Source organism: Gopherus flavomarginatus, chromosome 15 (genome assembly GCF_025201925.1).
Source record: "Gopherus flavomarginatus isolate rGopFla2 chromosome 15, rGopFla2.mat.asm, whole genome shotgun sequence".
In the NCBI taxonomy this organism is placed as follows: Eukaryota; Metazoa; Chordata; order Testudines; family Testudinidae; genus Gopherus; species Gopherus flavomarginatus.
Window position 1 is genome coordinate 5,880,041 of NC_066631.1, and position 7,166 is coordinate 5,887,206.

The window sequence follows — 7,166 nt, forward strand, 5'->3', positions numbered from 1 at the left end:
TAAAAATATAACATTAGGGATCTATTATTGACCACCTGACCAGGACAGTAATAGTGATGATGAAATGCTAAGGGAAATTAGAGAGGCTATCAAAATTAAGAACCCAATAATAGTGGGGGATTTCAATTATCCTCATATTGACTGGGAACATTTCACTTCAGGACAAAATGCAGAGATAAAATTTCTCGATACTTTAAATGACTGCTTCATGGAGCAGCTGGTACAGGAACCCACAAGGGGAGAGGCAACTCTAGATTTAATCCTGAGTGGAACGCAGGAGCTGGTCCAAGAGGTAGCTATAGCAGGACCGCTTGGAAATAGTGACCATAATACAATAACATTCAACATCCCTATGGGGGGAAGAACACCTCAACAGCCCAGATTGTGGTATTTAATTTCAAAAGGGGAAACTATACAAAAATGAGGGGGTTAGTTAAACAGAAGTTAAAAGGTACAGTGACTAAAGTGAAACCCCTGCAAGCTGCATGGGCCCTTTTTAAAGACACCATAATAGAGGCCCAACTTCAATGTATATCCTAAATTAAGAAACACAGTAAAAGAACTAAAAAAGAGCCACCGTGGCTTAACAACCATGTGAAAGAAGCAGTGAGAGATAAAAAGACTTCCTTTAAAAAGTGGAAGTCAAATCCTAGTGAGGCAAATAGAAAGGAGCACAGACGCTGACAGCTTAAGGGCAAGAATGTAATAAAAAAAGCCAGAGAGCAGTTTGAAGAATGGCTAGCTAAAAACTCCAAAGGTAATAACAAAATGTTTTTTAAGTACATCAGAAGTAGGAAGCTGCTAAACAACCGGTGGGGCCCTTTGATGGTCGAAATACAAAAGGAGTGCTTAAAGACGATAAAGTCATTGCGGAGAAACTAAATGGATTCTTTGCTTCAGTCTTCACGGCTGAGGATGGTAGGGAGATTCCCAAACCTGAGCTGGCTTTTGTAGGTGACAAATCTGAGGAACTGTCACAGATTGAAGTGTCACTAGAGGAGGTTTTGGAATTAATTGATAAACTCAACATTAACACGTCACCGAGACCAGATGACATTCACCCAAGAGCTCTGAAAGAACTCAAATGTGAAGGTGTGGAACTATTAACTAAGGTTTGTAACCTGTCCTTTAAATCGGCTTCGGTACCCAAGACTGGAAGTTAGCTAATGTAACGCCAATATTTAAAAAGGGCTCCAGAGGTGATCCTTGCAATTACAGACTGGTAAGTCTAGCATCAGTACCGGGCAAATTAGTTGAAACAATAGTTAAGAATAAAATTGTCAGACACATAGAAAAACATAAACTGTTGAGCAATAGTCAGCATGGTTTCTGTAAAGGGAAATCATGTCTTACTAATCTATTAGAGTTCTTTGAAGGGGTCAACAAACGTGGACAAGGGGGATCCAGTGGACATAGTGTACTTAGATTTCCAGAAAGCCTTTGACAAGGTCCCTCACCAAAGGCTCTTATGTAAATTAAGCTGTTATGAGATAAAAGGGAAGGTCCTTTCATGGATTGAGAACTGGCTAAAAGACAGGGAACAAAGGCTAGGAATTAGTGGTAAATTCTCAGAATGGAGAGGGGTAACAAGTGGTGTTCCCCAAGGGTCAGTCCTAGGACCAATCCTATTCAATTTATTCATAAATGATCTGGAGAAAGGGGTAAACAGTGAGGTGGCAAAGTTTGCAGATGATACTAAACTACTCAAGATTGTTAAGACCAAAGCAGATTGTGAAGAACTTCAACAAGATCTCACAAAACGAAGTGATTGGGCAACAAAATGGCAAATGAAATTTAATGTGCATAAATGTAAAGTAATGCACATTGGAAAAAATAACCCCAACTACACATACAATATGATGAGGGCTAATTTAGCTACAACGAGTCAGGAAAAAGATCTTGGCGTCATCATGGATAGTTCTCTGAAGATGTCCACGCAGTGTGCAGAGGTGGTCAAAAAAGCAAACAGGATGTTAGGAATCATTAAAAAGGGGACAGAGAATAAGACTGAGAATATATTATTGCCCTTACATAGATCCATGGTACACCCACATCTCGAATACTGTGTACAGATGTGATCTCCTCACCTCAAAAAAGGTATTCTAGCACTAGAAAAGGTTCAGAAAAGGGCAACTAAAATGATTAGGGGTTTGGAGAGGGTCCCATACGAGGAAAGATTAAAGAGGCTAGACCTCTTCAGCTTGGAAAAGAGGAGACTAAGGGGGAGTATGATAGAGGTATATAAAATCATGAGTGATGTTGAGAAAGTGGATAAGGAAAAGTTATTTATTTATTCCCATAATACAAGAACTAGGGGTCACCAAATGAAATTAATAGGTAGCAGGTTTAAAGCAAAGAAAAGGAAGTTCTTCTTCACACAGCGCACAGACAACCTGTGGAACTCCTTACCTGAGGAGGTTGTGAAGGCTAGGACTATAACAATGTTTAAAAGGGAACTGTATAAATTCATGGTGGCTAAGTCCATAAATGGCTATTAGCCAGGATAGGTAAGGAATGGTGTCTCTAGCCTCTATTCATCAGAGAATGGAGATAGATGGCAGGAGAGTGATCACTTGATCATTGCCTGTTAGCTTCACTCCTTCTGGGGCACCTGGCATTGGCCACTCTCGGTAGATAGATACTGGGCTAGATGGACCTTTGGTCTGACCTGGTACGGCCATTCTTATGTTCTTATGTTCTTATCTAACCCTAAAGAGCACCGTGCACAGAGGAACAAGAGGACCCAGCCATGTTCCACTTCCCATGCGGGTGTCAGAAGGAACTGAGGGATGGTTGGGCCTGCTCTGCTGTTTATGCCCTTGAGTTTGGGGGAGGTCATGAGGACAGTGAGGACACAGGCATGGCCTCAGCAGATACTGCTGGCCAAATGAGTCCAATGCAGCATGTAGGAGGCATAATCCATGTGGACAATCACTTGAAGACACGTCCCTCTCCCACAGACAGCCTCAGCATCTCCTCCACTGGTTTCCCTGCTCTGTTGAATGTGCATCTGTAGCCCCCATTGTCCAAACCAAACAGACTCTAGGGTGACCAGACAGCAAATGTGAAAATTTGGGATGGGGGTAGGGGGTAATAGGTGCCTATGTAAGAAAAAGACCCAAAAACTGAGACTGTCCCTATAAAACATCTGGTCATCCTAACAGACTCTGCCAGTCTAGCAAGTGACTCCAGCTCTCGCACCCAGTACATGCAAGATGGCCATGCTGTCAGAATCAGTAGGCATCACATTCTTTTCTCTGGCTACATTTCTGTAGGGTCACAAACTGGTCACACAACAGACACAAAGTACTCGTTTTATAAAAATGTTCTCTGGTGGCGGTACTGCCACCTTCCGACTGAACAGCAGCGTGGATGTAGTTCTCTGGCCGGAGGGTTTTTCCATTAACTCAGTGTTTGAGCACCTATTGTGAGACACCGAGCAAGCATCATTAACATTGACTAGCAGCAAAGAACAGCTCTGATTGCATCTGCACTCACTCATGTTCCTCACTCCAAACTCAGCCCTTCATGCTGAGCTGTCATTCCTCTGGCCCAAGGGAAATGGAGCAGAGTCCACCAAGCTTCAAACAAACATTTTGTGCTTAGAAGAAAACCAAACAACAAAAACATTTGGATGGATTCTGTGAAAAACTATGGCATTTCATGTGTCTGAAAAGAAATTCCTAGGAAATCAGGAGAAACAAAGGGCACCGGAAAAAAAATGGCACATGGTCACTTTAAGACTGTATCAGAAAATCAGGATCTATTTCCTGGAAAAGGCAGAGTCCAGCCAGTAACCCTCCAATAATCACCCAGCAATACACTTTCCCCTCCTTTGCAACCAACACAATCACAGGGGCTAATGTCAGAGGAGATTTGTTTAAATACAGTGTTTTCATTTCAGATGCTTTCTATTTATAGGTAAAGTAATGGCTGGCTCACACAGCACCTGCTGGCTCCCAATCAGCCCCAGACATTGGATGTTGTTCTAGCCTTTCGTGGTTGTTTCTTGCGGTTTGCAACTTCTTCAGAACCACTTAACTGATTTATAACCCGATAATCCAGCCCCTTCGTTAGACTCAGTGTACAGTCATTTATCATTCTCTGCTGATTTTCAAGCCCATTAGTACATGACCTGAAATGATTATAGCCATTCAGAATTAAACAATCCAATTGGACTAATGCTGTAGTGCAACATCCGGAACCCAAGACATGGGCTTACTGCGATGTGCCCTTTGTACCAAACACCAGGAATAATCAGAGGCCTCAGGCCGGGCCACTGCACAGCCAGGGTAACAAACGGCTGGAATCTGTTAGAGTAGAAGAGAATTGGGACGCTAGGCTATGTCTTTTCAAAGGCTCCAGCACGGAGTGAACAGGAGACACTGGATCTGATTGCTGAATGGGGAGAAGAATCTGTGCAGGCTGAACTCCAATCAAAAAGAAGAAATGCTAATATATATACCAAAATCGCACAGGGCATGATGGACAGAGGCTACAACAGGGACACAGCAGTGCCATGTGAAAGTTAAGGAGCTCAGGCAAGCCTACCAAGAGACAAAGGAGGCAAATGGTCGCTCCGAGTCAGAGCTCCATACATGCCGCTTCCATGATCAGCTGCATGCCATTTTAGGGGGGGACCCTACCACTACCCCACCACTACCCCACCGCTGTCTGTGGACACCTGCAAGGGAGGAGTGTCATGCAACAGGGAAGAAGATTTGTGGATGAGGAAGAGGAGGAGGAGAATGCACAGCAGGCAAGCGGTGAATCTGTTTTCCCCAGCAGCCAGGACCTTTTCATCACCCTGGAGCCAATACCCTCCCAAGGTGGGATCCCTGACCCTGAAGCCAGAGAAGGCCCCTCTGGTGAGTGCACATTTGTAACTAAAGTACAGGGTTTAAAAGCAATAGTGTTTAATGTCTGATTTGCCCTGAAGACTTGGGATGGAAGAGTCTGTTAACATGTCTGGGGATGGAGCAGGAATCCTCCAAGGACATCTCCATGAAACTTTCCTGGAGGTACTCTGAAAGCCTTGGCAAAAGGTTTCTGGGGAAGGCTGCCTTATTTCATCCTCCACAGTAGGACACTTATCACGCCAAGCAAGTAGTCTGGAATCATTGCAGCGCAAAGCAAGACAGCAAATAGTCCTGGGTTTTGGCCACATTCAAGCAACATTTGGTCTATAGCTTTCTGTGTTAGCCTCAGGAGAGTGATATCATTCATCGTCACCTGGTTGAAATAGGCGAATTTTTGTAAGGGAACAGTAAAAGGACGCATTTCATGCCTGGCTGTTCGTGCTTGGCTAAAAGGAATCATCCCAGAGAATAGCCAGAGAGGTGTGTGCTGCACATGGACCTGAAAACCGCAGGCAGCCCCTCCTTTTAAATGCGAAACCCAGCTGGCATTGCTTGCTATGGGAAAGGAGGGCGCTGCAGTTTGAAACTATTCCCACAAGTTATGAAGGCATAAGAAGCCAACCCAGCATACCCATTGGCCTACCATGGCTGCCTGGAAACCGAATTCTGTTGCCCAGCCATGTGTGATGTGTCACCATACCAGCAGGCACTCAATATAAAAGGCAAAATGTGAACTTGTACCTAAAGAACATGTGCTGTCTGCTGTGAATTGCTTGATTCGCTGTGAAAGAGTCTCCCTTTTGTTCTCAGAAATGTATCATCTTAAATTTTACTCTCCCTTTTTATCCCCCCGCAGGTGCAAATGTTTCTATGCTCCTCCTATCATCTCCATCCCTGAGCTTATCGCAGATTAGAAGGTGAAAAAAAAACGAACTCACAATGACATGTTTTCTGAGCTCATGCAGTCCTCCTGCACTGATAGGGCCCAGCTTAATGCTTGGAGGAATTCGGTGGCAGAGGCCAGGAAAGCATTAAGTGACTATGATGAGCAGAGGCAGGAGGCGATGCTGAGGCTAATGGGGGAGCAAATGGACATGATGAGGGGTCTGGTGGAGCAGCAGGAAAGCCAACAAGAGCACCCCCCCGCTTCCACTGTATAACCACCTGCCCTCCTCCCCCAGTTCCATAGCCTCCTCACCCAGACGCCCAAGAACGGGCGGGGGAGGCTCCGGGCACCCAGCCACTCCACTCCAGAGGATGGCCCAAGCAGCAGAAGGCTGTCATTCAAACCATTTTGATTTGTAGTATGGCTACAATAAGCAATGTGGCCTTGTCCTTCCCTCCTCCCTCACCTCATCCCACCTGGGCTACCTTGTTAGTTATCTCACTTTTTTTAAATTAATTAAGAAAGAAAGAATACATGGTTTCCAAACAATAGTTACTTTATTTCCTTTGCCAGCTGTGATTGAAGTGGAGAGGCTGGTTTACAAGGAATTAAAATCAACAAAGGAGGTGGGTTTGCATCAAGGAGAAACACACACAACTGTCACACTGTAGCCTGGTCAGTCATGAAACTGGTTTTCAAAGCCTCTCTCATGCATAGCATGCCTTGCTGTGCTCATCTAATCGCCCTGACGTCTGGCTGTTCAAAATCGGCTGCCAGGCGATTTGCCTCAACCTCTCACTCTGCCATAAATGTCTCCCCCTTACTCTCACAGATGTTATGGAGCACACAGCAAGCAGCAATAACAATGGAAATGTTGGTTGTGCTGAGGTCTGACCTAGTCAGCAAACAGCACCAGCGCCCTTTTAAATGTCCAAAGGCACATGCTACCCCTATTCTGCACTTGCTCAGCCTATAGTTGAACTGCTCCCTACTACTGTCCAGGCTTCATGAGCCATGGGAGCAAGGGGTAGGACTGAGCACCAGCAGCCCAGTGACTATATGCATGTGCGTGTAGTTAGGTTTGTTTGCATGGCAGGCTTCCGTCAGGGAGCAGCCATATACTTTATTCATTCTTGTTCAGTGGTTCAGTCGGAGCGCGTCAGGCAATGTAGGCATTTTTACTGTTGAATGGTGTCGTTTCTAAAAAGAATTTAACTATAACCGACTCTTCCTGACTCTTCCCTCCCTTATGTGGATGTAAATCAGGAGCAATTCCAATGAAGTCAGCATTACACTGGGGGTCAAACTGGTGTAAGTTAGAGGAGATTCAGAGCTGCAGAATTTCTTCCAAGATCTAACTGCCCACGCATTCAGTTAAACAGGAACAGCTATAGTAACAGTGCCATCTCATGGGGACCTGA